The sequence below is a fragment of the Camelus bactrianus genome, chromosome 24 (assembly GCF_048773025.1).
Source record: "Camelus bactrianus isolate YW-2024 breed Bactrian camel chromosome 24, ASM4877302v1, whole genome shotgun sequence".
Taxonomy (NCBI): Eukaryota; Metazoa; Chordata; class Mammalia; order Artiodactyla; family Camelidae; genus Camelus; species Camelus bactrianus.
Genome location: NC_133562.1, coordinates 5,423,140 through 5,436,146, shown reverse-complemented (window position 1 = coordinate 5,436,146; position 13,007 = coordinate 5,423,140). Strand labels below are relative to the sequence as shown.

Genomic DNA, 13,007 nt, shown 5'->3' with positions numbered 1-13,007 from the left:
GACTGGTATCAGCACGAACACACACCGATCTTAGCAGATTATGTTCACGAAGAGACAAGCTCGCTCTTCTTTGCAACTTTCTGAAAAAGCTGCTTTTAAGTTACCAGTTGAATTTCATCTTTCCTGCTGAACCAGTGCTGTCTGGTCAATGTTTAACAAGGGACCCTCCAGAGGAAAAAGTGTGTCTGTACGTGTGTGTGTGTGTGTGTGCGTGCGCGTGTGTGTGTGCGTGCGTGCGCGCGCGCGCGTGTGTGTGTGTGTGTATCAGGACTCTTACTGATATGAGTGATGTGTGGGGGACAATGCGCACGTAGTAACAAACTTGCAGCCTCCTTTACGGCAAGTTCCATTTAGTCCGTAGGTTCTTACAGAATACTCTGGTTGATTTGGGCCAAACCCTTGTATCCATAGCCAGCAAATCCATCGTGATTTGACAAAATCATGCACTGAATCCTCAGCTCTGCTCTTTTCCCAACAATTTCATTATCATTCTATCTTTTATTTGATCTCTACTCAACAGTTTTTCACTTTCACATAAATTATTTTCATTAAATTAAAAGTCTGTTAACTTTAATACTGTCAATACTCCCACCCTGGCCTGTTTCAAGCGGCAGCTTTGATGTCAGTGAACGTGGTGTTGGGAAGGGATGGCAAAACTACTGAGTCATATTTTAGCATAAAAGTGTAATAGACATAACCTCCGGGGTCTGGAGAGTAAAACGTAGTCAAATGATTAGGCGATGAAGAGCTTTAGGTGTTTAGCACCTTTGTTTTTAACATGATTATTTAATTGTGAGTTTATATAATTTAACTTGTAATAATGACTGGGTTCATGATGGACTTGCAAAATGTAACGGATTGGCTCTTGTATGCTGGTAGGAACCAGATCGGACACACCATGGCTGTAACTCATGTTTCTTTCTACTCAGGCCCAGAGAAGAAAATCTTGACCTTCAGAATACTTCCTGAGATACTCACCAAAGAGGTTCTAATGTAACCAAACAAGACACACGTGCATAAGCTGAGCACTGACTATCATTTTGCCAGTAATTTCAAAAGCTCTGAAACCCGTCATGCGCCAGAACATACTGTATGTAGATCACCCTGGAAACAACAGTCAGTGACAATCAGCTAAGAATGCCGTCTAAATGGATTTGGCATTCTTGGGGCAGGCAACCATGCCAAGGGGTCTGAGCCATTGGCTTAATAAGCAATGATCCTGTCTTTTTTAAACTGTAGAATCTTTATGCGGGAAACCAGGTCAGAATATTGATGTTTTTTCCAGCCGTATTAATTTTTGTGCATAACCATGGAGTCACTCAGATGAAGGGACAGTAATATGCTCTAATCAGTGTGTAGAAACAGGCTCGATGCAAGGAAAGCAAGGGAGTTTAAAGACATTCTTACGGGGGATATGGGCGGCGGTGGGTGGGAGCCCAGTAATTCACAGAGAGTCAGGGGGAAAAGATCAGTTTAAGAGAAAAAATCTGACTTGAGAGCTCTGCTTATAAATGTGATTTTAACAAAAACACTGGTGATTCGTTACTCCATATGAACTCCTCCTATTTCTTTAAACCTCAAATCGAGGTTTTCCCTGCAGTGGGATAGGGTTTTACACTGCAAAGTAACGACGTTATAGTGAAAATCTAGCATTGGCTACCTCTGGTTACATAGCTAATGTTAACATTATAGAAAAGTTTGTCGACTGAGAAGACATTGCTTTTATCTTAAGATAGAAATATTTTAAAAATTGGAATCTTTAAGCAATGATTGATGTTGATGCTGAAAAGCTACACGGAGCGCTGCTGACTTTTGGGACACACGAAAGACATTATCTGGTGACTGCTGACAGTGACATTGCCTGGAATTCGGGGTGAGCTGTAACACATACAGATATGTAGATATACACACAATGGCTCCTACCACTCCCCACGCCCCATTCAATGCGTCATCATCTGCCAAAATGTTTTTTCCACTGAATGACTCATTTCAAGTCATCTAAAATAATTCTTAGGAGAAAGGGTCAGGTTAAAATAATTCATGCTAAAGTGTGAATGACTAGAGCTCACTAATGCTCTCCAGTGACATCTCATTGTTTTTGAAATACTAATCACATTTTCAACCACGGCCATCAAGTCCCTAGGTGATGTATTACTGATTGTTTTCTTATTTCTTTTACTTCATTTCAGGTGACTTTCTCCCTTATTCAGAGGCTTTGGCCACTGCAGGTTTTATCTCTGTGCTTGGCGATGCTAATTCCTTTTTGCCTTCTCTCCCCGCAAAGCACTAGCTATTCCCTCTGGTTTGAATGCTTTCCCCCAACCTGCCCTGTCTTCCTCCAGCTAGCTCTTTGTATTCGTTCAGCTTGTGCTTCAAATGTCACTTCCTCTGAGAGGCCTTCCTTGATTACTCTATTTAGAGCAGCCCCAGTAATAACTCTCTAGCCCATTTCTCTTATTTATTTATTTTTTCAATAGCACTTCTCACCACTTGAAATTATCTCACTGATTTATCATTTGGTTCCTTGTTTAGGTCTGTCTTCTTCATTAGGACATAAGCATAATGAGAACAGGGACCTGGTCTGTCTTGCTGGCTGCTGGGACTCCCTAGATGAGAGCAGTGCCTGGCAGAGAGTAAATCCATGGAGAGTTAATCCATATTTATCGAACGAAGATAGGATCATTCCCAAGTGTTTCCAGGTGTCCTCAAAGAAAATCTGAGCAGTCCCAGAAAGTGTAATTCAAATGTGCTGTCTTAATTGTGGGTATCACTGAGCAGAGTCCTACATTGTTATTTTGACCACTATTTCTATTCAAAGGCTGGTCTTCAGGGAGCTTAATGAATGTTAACATGTAGAGTGAACATACATAAGTTACAGCAAAGATGTCGGGTTCAGGATAATAATGTAAACAGGTCCCAAGAAGCAAGTTTATTGATTAGTTGGAAACAAGATTATGCCCTAAGTGGACTTCAAGGAATATTAGCTAATTGAGTTTATATCCAAATAGCTCTAGAATCTGCAGTTTTCTCGCCTCTGCTGTCATTACCCCAGATCAAGCTATCAGAGCAATGTTCACATGAATCTGTGTGATACGATATGGATAGACAAAGAGGAACTAAGATGTTTTGACGAGAACTGTGTGTTTTGCCTAACACAGTGAATTCTAATAAGATTCAGAGGAAGCTCACAAAGATTTCAAAAGGAGTATATTAGTGGACACATTATCAGCTTGGACAAAAATGGGCAGAGGTAGTTCAAAGTGGAAGAGTCTTTAAAGTCCCCAACATCAATGGGCTGGAAATAGGCTGAGATTATTCAGTGGCAAATGCTATTTCTTACGTGCAATGGACTAAATTGCGTCCCCCTCCTCCTTGCCCCAAATTCATATGTTGAATTCCTAACTAATCCCCAACGTGACAGTATTGGAGATGGGGCCTTTGCCAGGTAATTAGGTTTAGAAGAGGTCATGAGGGTGGGGCCCCCATGATGGGATTAGTGCCTTAAAAGAAGAGGAAGAGGCATACATGGCTCCCTCTGTGCATATACACACCGAGGAACGGCCATGAGAACACACAGCAGAAAGACGTTCATCTGCCAGACAGGAACAGAGGCCTCACCAGAGCTTTCCTGTGCTGGCGCTCTGATCTCAGACCTCCAGCCTTCAGAACTGTCAGAAATAAATATCTGTTGTTTGAATCATCCAGTCTATGGTAGTTTGTTATGGCAGCTGGAGCTAAGACAGCATGGAAACAGGGTAACATAGAAGGTGTGACCGAGAGTTTTCAGGGTGGGTGACCAGAGCGGCAGAGAATCGTTCTCAGGGAGCAGAACTGGGCCCTCCAGTCAGGGCGCTGGGAACATGTGGGCTTCAGGATTGCTGGGGCCAGTGGCTGCTCTTGCCTCTCGTTCCTCCACTCTGTGAACGACAGCGCCCACTGCCTTGAGCTCACCTCTGTAGCGTCAGTATATGCTGAGTGTGTGTGTGGCGGTGGTGGTGGTGGCGGTGGCGGTGGCAGGGGGTGGAGGAGTACTTTTCATTTCAGTTTTCACAAGTCTTCGTGTTGAGAGCAACCGTACCAGAGAACTACATCAAAAGAGCATCATCAGCACCTGACCCTTATTTACCTGGACCTTGAACTTGAACTTAATGCCCTAGTGAGATGACATTTCTGGAGGGCTTTGGGAGTGAGTATATTTTGCCTTACAGAGGAATATAAACACTTCTGTGTACACATAATGAAAAATGGGCAGAACAGTGAGGACTGATATTTCCTTAAGTCTGCTCTGTTCAATTCAGCTGCCTCTCCTCTGCAGGGCTGTGTCTCTAACTGTACACAGCTCTGTGATGTCTAGGAGTCTGAAGTCTTTGCCCACTAATAAAAGTCACAAAGTTGGTTAAAAAAAAGGGTTTCTTTCTAAATGATTTTTTTGTTTTTGTTTTTTAAATCTTTTAATTTTTTATTTTACATATAGATACAACATTTTAGCCTATGCAATTTATGTGAAGGATTTATAAAAATACCATGTGCTTTTTTTATGGGGAAAGGGGAAAAATGATTGGCTCCATTTTAATCTGATTTTGCCTTGATCATACCAAATTTCAGATCAAGGTTCGAAGTATTATGGGTGGGAAGTCACACAGGCTGGTGTCCCTGGATAGAGCCACATGCCTGCAGCTCACAGAGGACTTAGTAAGAACTGGGATTCCTGCCTAGAGTTGTTCTTCTCCCAGATAAGGACCAAATGAGGTTGCCAGAGGGTGAATCGTGGCTGACTAAGGATGGCTGTTCCCATTGAGAAGTGGCGTCTCTGTTGCTCTCCTTGACCTGGGTGGGCTCTGTGACTGCTTTGACCAGTAGAATGTGGTGGAAATGATGCTACCTGGGCCCAACCTTAACACTTCCTGTCTTCTGGGCACTCTCTCTGGGAGCTCTGATCTGCTACGTAAGAAGTCTTGAAGCTGCAATGCTGGGGTCACTTACTGGTGCTCCGTCCCACAGCCTCAGCTGAGCACACACTCCCGGACACTGAAACCAAGGTACCATGTGAATAACACCATCCTGGGTCTCCTAGACCTGCCCAGCCTCCCACTGAATGTGAAACAGAAGAGTCTCCCAGGGGAACCCTATCTATATTCATGACCCATAAGATCATAGGATGTAATAAAGTGGTTGTTCTTAAGTTCCTATTCTACACTTTGGAGTAATATGTTATCCGGCAACAGATAACTGAACAGCGCCCTGTGCCTGAATTCTCTGGCCCTACCTCGCGCCTCACCCCTTGGCATCTGTAACTCTGGTTAAATTAGCCGTCTGCTTCCCTGAATATCGCTTTGTGCCCTACCCCCCCTTCTTGATGTTTCAGCTGTTCGTTTATGGGGATTTTCCCAGTGAAGTTCTCCCTGACCTTCTAAACTAGCTCCTTTGTTGTAGTAGCTTCTCCTGCAAGAACTGTATTTCTTTCAGAGCAATGATCTCTGTGATTATCTCTCTAATGTCGGTCTCCACCTCCAGACTGTGAGCAAGACTCTTTGATCATCGGTGATTTTCAGAGTCAAGTAGTGCATCTGGATGTAGTTAGTGCCGGATAAACACTGAAGGAGCTGAATGGGAATGTCTGATGCAGCGGATAAGGGCTCCCTCCTCACCAGAGCCTTCAATAACTGTGCCCCGTGCTTCTCTCTCATGCGCTGTGAACATCTGGATTCAAAGCCCGCAAAACTGGGGAAAGACAGTGTGACTTAACGTCTGTCTGTGTGGGCAGCTCAGCACAGCTGAAGTTGCCGAAGTTCCTATTTGTCATCGCTGTGCAGAGTCGAGGAAGCTGCTGGTTGCTTCCGGGTGTGTGTGGACACAGAACGGAGAGGAAAAACAAAAACCAGTCAGTGTTCCCCCACATTTTTGTCTTTGCAGGAAATTAGGGAGCTCTCCTGAGAATCTAAAGAAAGTGGTGGGTGCTCAACTTTCTAAATGATTTCTAAATTTAAGTTTAGAAAAAATTTCTTACTAGATTTTGAGCTCTTTCCTAACTGACTCCTTCATCCAGAGCTGCAGCGGGAGAGAGTTGCAGCTCGCAGGAGGGCTGATGTGGAGGTAAAGAGTCCATCCCTTCTGTCACCACTGCTTCCAAAATGATTTTCTTAATATCTAATTTGCAGTCTACCATTTAAAAAAATGTATTTCCCTACTTATTTAGTCCTGTGGGTGTGGAAAATAGGTAAACCATCAGAAATTGTCTTTAAAATTTCTGCTCTGTTTCTTTAAGTCCTTAGTCTGTCATTTTTGCTGTAAGTGAAATAAGTCCAAGTCTCTATAAAAGTCCTTAAAATTTCCATTTCATAATTTCAGAAGGATTTTCCTTTGCCTCGTTGTATTTCTCCCCCCAGTCTCCAAACGGGTCTGTGCACAGTATTTCCGTAAGAGGGCTTAGTGGGACCCCAGTTGGAGAAAAGGGGACCTCCATTTACCCATAGCATTCTCGTTCCTTTTAAGAGAAGACGGTCCCCGAGTGGCAGGGCTGCTTTGTGGACAGACATACTCCACGTCATTTTGGCGCGTTCACGCCCTCCGGGACGTTGCCCATTTCTCTCTCTCTGATGTGTGCCCGCTCCCGAAGTGCACAGCACTGCACTTGTCCCTTCTGAACGTGTAACAGATTAAAGAGCTGGGCAGGAGGCAGATGGAGACACACCTTTGATCTCTCATCCTTGAGGGTGAAGGGAGGGCAGACACCTGGCGGCTGCTGAGCCAGAAACAAAACACAGTTGGGCTTGGAATTACCCGAAAGGGAGGCGCAGTTCCGCCTGAGAGGCAGCTGGGTGCGGGGCACCTGCATGAAGGGCAGAGGACGCAGCAGAGTCCCACCGATGTGAAATCGGGCTAGCGGGGGCGATTTAGATTTCTTAGGCAGAGGATGGGAAAGATCGGGCACTTAGCTGCATTGAGAACGAATTTAAAGTCATTCTTCTGCAAATAGTATTGCAAAGCGTTCAGCTGTGAGCAAACGCACAAAGGCAGTTTTGCTGGCAATTCAGGAAGCTTTCCAAGAAAGGATTTTTAAACATTTCTTTTTCCTTGGCAGAACTCTCTTTTTTCTTTTTTCTTTTTTCTTTTTTTTTATTAAGGATTTCACCTTTGCACCAGGATGCTGTAAATGGTCTTGGTCAAAACAGGATCTGGAGCGTTTCCCGTGATTTTTGGTGAACCCGCATTGCCCCCTGGCGTTTGCGTGCTGTTTTACACCATCGCACAGAAAGCCCCGAGATTGCCGGTCAAGCTGTGTAGGATGCCGCTTCCCGCCTTATCTGGGGAGTATGGTCGTGGTTTGACAATGCAGGGAATGACATTTTGAAATTAAGATTCTTTCCTTCTCCACCCTCCGCAGGATCTTCTACGATTTTCCGGTAGCTCGTAAAAGAAACTGATCAGATTCTCATCTGCCAATTTTTAACACAGAAAAGGTCCTGTGAGTGGCTGCCACACACTAACCCATTTTTCAGAACCGACTCAAATACCTGCTGTGTTTCACACTTCCCGACTTCTCCTTGGCATTTTGTACCTACAGCCCTGGACTGTCCAGTGCTCTCTCTGATGGAAACATGAAAGCGAGGATTGTACCTGATTTATATTTGTATCCACCTTGACTAGCATGATGCCTGGCAGAGAGTCCGCATACAACAAAAATTTATGGCTTTGCTGTTTGCATATAACGATGCTGTTCACAAAAGGATCAAGAACATTTACCAATCAGCAGCAGCTGAAAAGTCAACATCGCGACAGAATTGGAGGTGCGAGGACATGGTCCTTGGATGGGACTCGAGGGTCCTTAGGTACCTGAAACTCTGCAGGTACCATGCCCAATGATGGGGGAGAACGGTTAGAATCACCTAAAATTAGAATAGTTAACAAGCTAGGAATCTATAAAATTATCAGTTTCTTCCCCCAAATGAACCTCTTCTCTAGAGAGATGACGAGTCTATTCCTTACCACCAGTTCATTCACGAGTCCCTTTGGGGCAGACGTTTCTGGGAGTGAGTGTGACGCGTCAAATGATGCTACGGAAGATACTGCGGTGCACGGCTCGAGGCCGTCGTCCCTGAGCTGAGTGACAATGCGTGTGAACCCTGGCGTCGAGCGTAGGTCGTGAGTTTCGTGGCAGAGTCTACAAAGGAAATGATGCTGTGACTCAAGAGTCAGGCTCGCCCGTGTGCAACGTGGACAGTGCTGCCCTGCTTTAGAGATTGTCTTAGGGCAGAAGAAATGACCAGATCCCAAGAAGTGACTGCATTACGGAGGTTCGGGAGGTTGCTATGATTAGCAAGACTGCTTTTTAGGTTATAATATTGTCACATTAATACTATCGATAAAAGCTCCTTGAAGCCATTTATTATGCTTTTATTTAGTTAAAATGAAACATTTCAAGGAAGAAGGCCCTTGGACTCAAAGACCGATTCATGATTGCTAAGGAGCTTACATTTTGGAGTCAAACTGAACTGGGACGAATATTGACTGGGTCACTGATCAGCCGTTTGACCTTGGAAAAGTCACTAAACTTTTCTGTGTCTCAGTTTCCTCGATGGTCAAAATGAGGATGCCACTGCTGGCGTCTACTGCTGGGCGCTGTATTTGCTGACGAGCCGCACCATGTGAGCTTCCCACTAGGCAAGACTAGGGGAGATTTTAAAAATCTGTCCTGTTGAAGGAGCCAGGCTCCTGGGCAGGTCCATTCTATGAGACATTATTAAAACTCCCCAATTACAAAGGAATGTTCTCAGTGGTGGGGCTTCTCCAGTGCCGATCTTGTCCCTGAGGGTGGCCTCAGTGCAAACCTGGACTTAAGCACATCTCTGATGCTTCCAGACCGGCATGTCTGGACCTCTGGGGGGTGCGGTGGGGACTTGAGGAGGTCCATTCTTGTCTTATTCCAGTGCAGAGCTCCGCCTGCAGGGCTAGCCCAGAGCCCGAATGGCTGCTAGCAGTGGGGTCAAGGGCAGTCTTCTTTGGCCCCGGTTCCTTTAGAAGGCATCCAGAGTATGCCACTGTGATGTAAAGTTATTTTGAGCTGCTGGCATTTGAGAATGGGCTTTTTTTCTGAGCTCCTTTGTCTGTCTCAAAGCGGAGCCTCCCCACGGAAGAGCTCAATTTTCATACAGTCACTCCCCGGGGGTTTCTGCAACCAGGTATGATTGAGTCATCACCAGAGAGGAGAAATGTCACTACATTTAAACAGACATTGTCACAGAACTATCATGTCTCTCATCTGTCCTCCTGAGGGTCTGTTTACCTTTCCTGAGTCATTCGTTAAGTGCCTTTTCCTGCTCTTTCTCTATGAAAGTGGATATAAGCCTCAGATTCTACCTGCCTCCGTGAGTCATGTTTTTCTGTGAATTCCCATATGTACATGAATTAAAATCTGCATTTTCTCCTGCTAATCTGCCTTTTCTCAGTTTAATTCGCAGGCCCCTAAGGCAGGAACATAGGAGGACAGAGGAAAAACATTTCCTCCCCAGCACATTCCTCTATGGCTTTGGCCAAATATTGGCCTCCACTATGCTAAATCTCTACTCGGGCCCTCAGAAGTGGCCTGGCACCTCGCATCAGGACAGCCTCAGTTTGAGGAGCTGTGGCAAACTGAAGTCCACCGTAAATAAGAAATAGAATGCCCTATTACTTTTAAAGTTTTGTTTATTTATTTATTTGAAGCTCAGGAATGCTCCCTTGCCCCTTCCTCCATGTGAAGCCATTTATGAACCAGGAAGCAGAAAACTGACCAGATACAACCTGACCGCGTGGGCACCCTGACCTCAGAGCTGCAGCCACCAGGACCAGGAGAAACACATTTCTGTTGTTCACAGGCCCCTCGGGCTGTGATCTGTAGTTATAGCAGCCTGAACGGACTAAGACAGTGAGAAAACAGGAGCCCAGAGAGGTTAAGTAAAAGCCTGTGGCCACACAGCTCCCGGTGGAAGAGTCTGGGGTCTAAGTCGGGGCTCTCCGACCTCAGGGTCCGACTTCTTCATCCCCAGTCTTCTCCACTCCAGCGTCCGCGGGGGCAGGGGCCACGCATTTTACTTCCTTTGCAGCTCTTCTCTCAGTGCTTTTTGCGTGGTGAGAATGCAGTAAATGCTGAAATGCAACGCTGGGTGCAAAAGCTGGCAGCCTAGTTAACATCCAGCTCGCCTACTGAGTGTGCGTGCGTTTTAATTCCAAAGGCAGATCATACCATGAATAACTGACTTGGATATTCCGCATCAACTCTCTGTTTCAAAAATAGGAATCTGGCTTTTAATCTGGTTTGCTCCTCATATTAAATCCGAGATATTTAATTTTGGGTTTAAGAGATTGAAGCAAGGGAAAGGCTAATCTCGATGACCCCTGAGACCGCCTGTGTCTAAGAAGGTGATAGGAAAGAAGACTAGAAGGGAGAGATGGAAAGTAAGGAAGGAGTTGAAGGGGAAATAATGGGTCTTGTACATGTCATCCAGTGCCTGGTAAATTGTGCAAAGTTACGCAAAAGGAGTCATACCGTGCTTTTGTTTTCGCTTAGAACTCTGGTGAGAAAATGTGTTGCGGAACAAGATCACCTGTCTCTACTTGACTCTCCAAGCTGCAAGCAAGGGACAGACAGTATTTAACATCAGGAAGGCAGATTTGCAGAGGCTTGCTCAACACACTAGCATTGGGCTAAAAATCAGCTCTTCCCTGTTACTGATAAGATCCTGCTGTCTACCTGGCAATTTCTCGTTTCCTCCATGCCTATGGTCTTTGCTCACTTCCATCCCCGCCGGCTGACTCATCCAGGCTCCTGCCCCCACCTCCCTCGGACCCAGTCCATCGCCTACTTTCCCTTCCGCCTCTGCAGGAGGGTTCTGGTAAAGTTTAACCACAGGCTCTTTGAATGAAGGGAGGGGGCATCTGATTTGGAGCATTTGCTGGTTTCCATGGTGTAAATTCTGCCATATGGCTGTTTAGAAGCTACCAACTTGACCTTCACCAGCTGGAAAAACACTTGAAAGTTTCACAGTCAGTTCTCATGCACCAGTTATGAGCTGGCCCCGGCGGGGCCTCTGGAATCCCTCTCTCCACACCTCAGCCTTAAGGAAAATGACTTGTCCTTGATAATCCCATTGCCCTCAAGCCCTTTGAGGCCACTTCTCCTCCGCCTCTCATGAGAAGACATGGGAAGGCCAGCATCCAAAAACAGGACATTAATTAATTAATTAATGAGAAAAGGTGCCATATTTTCATGGTTTAGGGTTTGTCTTTTTGTGGGAAGAGGAAGGTAATTAGATTTATCTATTTATTTTAACGGGTGTACTGGGGATTGAACCCAGGACCTCATATATGCTAAGCATGCGCTCTACCTCTGAGCTCTACCCTCCCCCTATTTTCATGGTTTAAACTTCCAAATTCAGCAGGGTAGCCCCTGAAAACTTTCTTTCCTCCCATATTCCCAATTACCAGGTTTCTGTGCCCAAATGCGATCCAAGTTCTCAGTTTTCATGCGCCATTCCCACTGCCACATGGAGATCATTTTTCCATGACCATCACCCTACAGACACTCTTGTTTTGAGGCTAAATTCACTTAGACCATTTTCTCTGTCTATATAGACTAACTTCCAGGATAGTCCTCCTCTTCTTTAGTAACTTCTTCTGTAGCCTCTGTTTCACTGGCTTTTCCATCCCGTCCTCTGAGAGTTCAACATTCATGTTTACAGCCATACAAATCTCCCCAATTTTAAGGATCTCTGTCTCCCCTCCAGTTCCTCAACCACCTGCCCAGTCAGACCTCAGACATCAGTATTTCTCAAAACAACTTCACCTCTGAGTGCTTAACCGTGAAATTATCCCTTTGGACCCCACTATCTTCCCCCTGAATCAGCTCTTCGGTGCATCTGGACCTGCCCCTGGCCGTCTGTGAGCTCCAGCGCTTGCCTGTTTCTCCCCTGTGAATCAGCACCCTGCCGTTTTAGGCGATGTCCTTCTTGGCCCAGACTCGAATTCCACGAGAGAATTCTCTGTCCGCTGGCCCAGCTACCACCTGCACCTCTTCTAATACGGGTTTTAGTATCGGTTCAATCCCCAGTACCTCCATTAAAACAAACAAATAAATAAAAACCTAATCCCCACCCCCAGAAAAACCACAAAAAATAAACCAAAAGAAGGAACAGGGAAGGGAAGTGATTGATCTTTTGGTTTCCGCATTTCTTCCTCAAGTATTTCTTTTTTATGAAAATTTCCTTATAATGTCTATTCCCTTTTAGTTTCATATTTTTTCCCTTCACGTTTCCTAATTTATTCGTTTTCTTTTTTTTTTTTAACCACCATCAGAATTAGACTTTACATCTCATATCACTGTTCACTGGGACCAAGACTGATGGTTCAGATGTGCTGAAGGTCATTGGCTTCTAATAATGTGAGGAAGACACAAATAGGAAATTAGGAAAAAGGGTCCATGTTGGCATGCCGCACAAAGCAGAATTTGGTATAGACCAAAGTCATAAATGAGGGTCTGGTTTAGTAGGGACCCTCAAAAGCACCCTGATAAAGGAAGCTCCCTGTTATATTTGGGTCACGTGATTTCCACGGCTAACAGGTTACTTTGAGAAAATATGAGTCAGATGAACAAAATTTACTCTGAAACTTGATGTTAACCTGAGTGTGGCTTTAGCAAGGAAACTTTTCTTTTTCATCTTTAAATTTACTGGCCTGTACTTATGTTTATGATTGTCACAATATAGTGATAAAGTACTGGCCTAAAGAATTCCATAATCCCACTATACAGCAATATTTTGAAAAAGGGTTGAGGAATTAGTTCATTTCATATTTCACATAAGAAAAGATAAAGGGAAAAGGCTAAAAATGACATAATGGTGGTCCGTATTTTTCTCTGTCACTCACTGTTTTCCTTAGTTCATCTCAGCGTATAAGGAGTTAGCCTTAGGAGAGCTTGGAGAAATTTACTAATTATTTTTAACTTTATCATCAAAACTATATCAAGGGAAACA

At 44.7% G+C, this 13,007-nt stretch overlaps 1 protein-coding gene across 9 annotated transcripts in view; it reads right to left on the bottom strand.

Annotated features, from left to right (window-relative positions):
• DLGAP1 (DLG associated protein 1) overlaps nucleotides 1–13,007 on the bottom strand; it is a 383,227-nt gene that overhangs the window by 89,103 nt on the left and 281,117 nt on the right. The gene's annotated exons all lie outside the window — the stretch shown is intronic.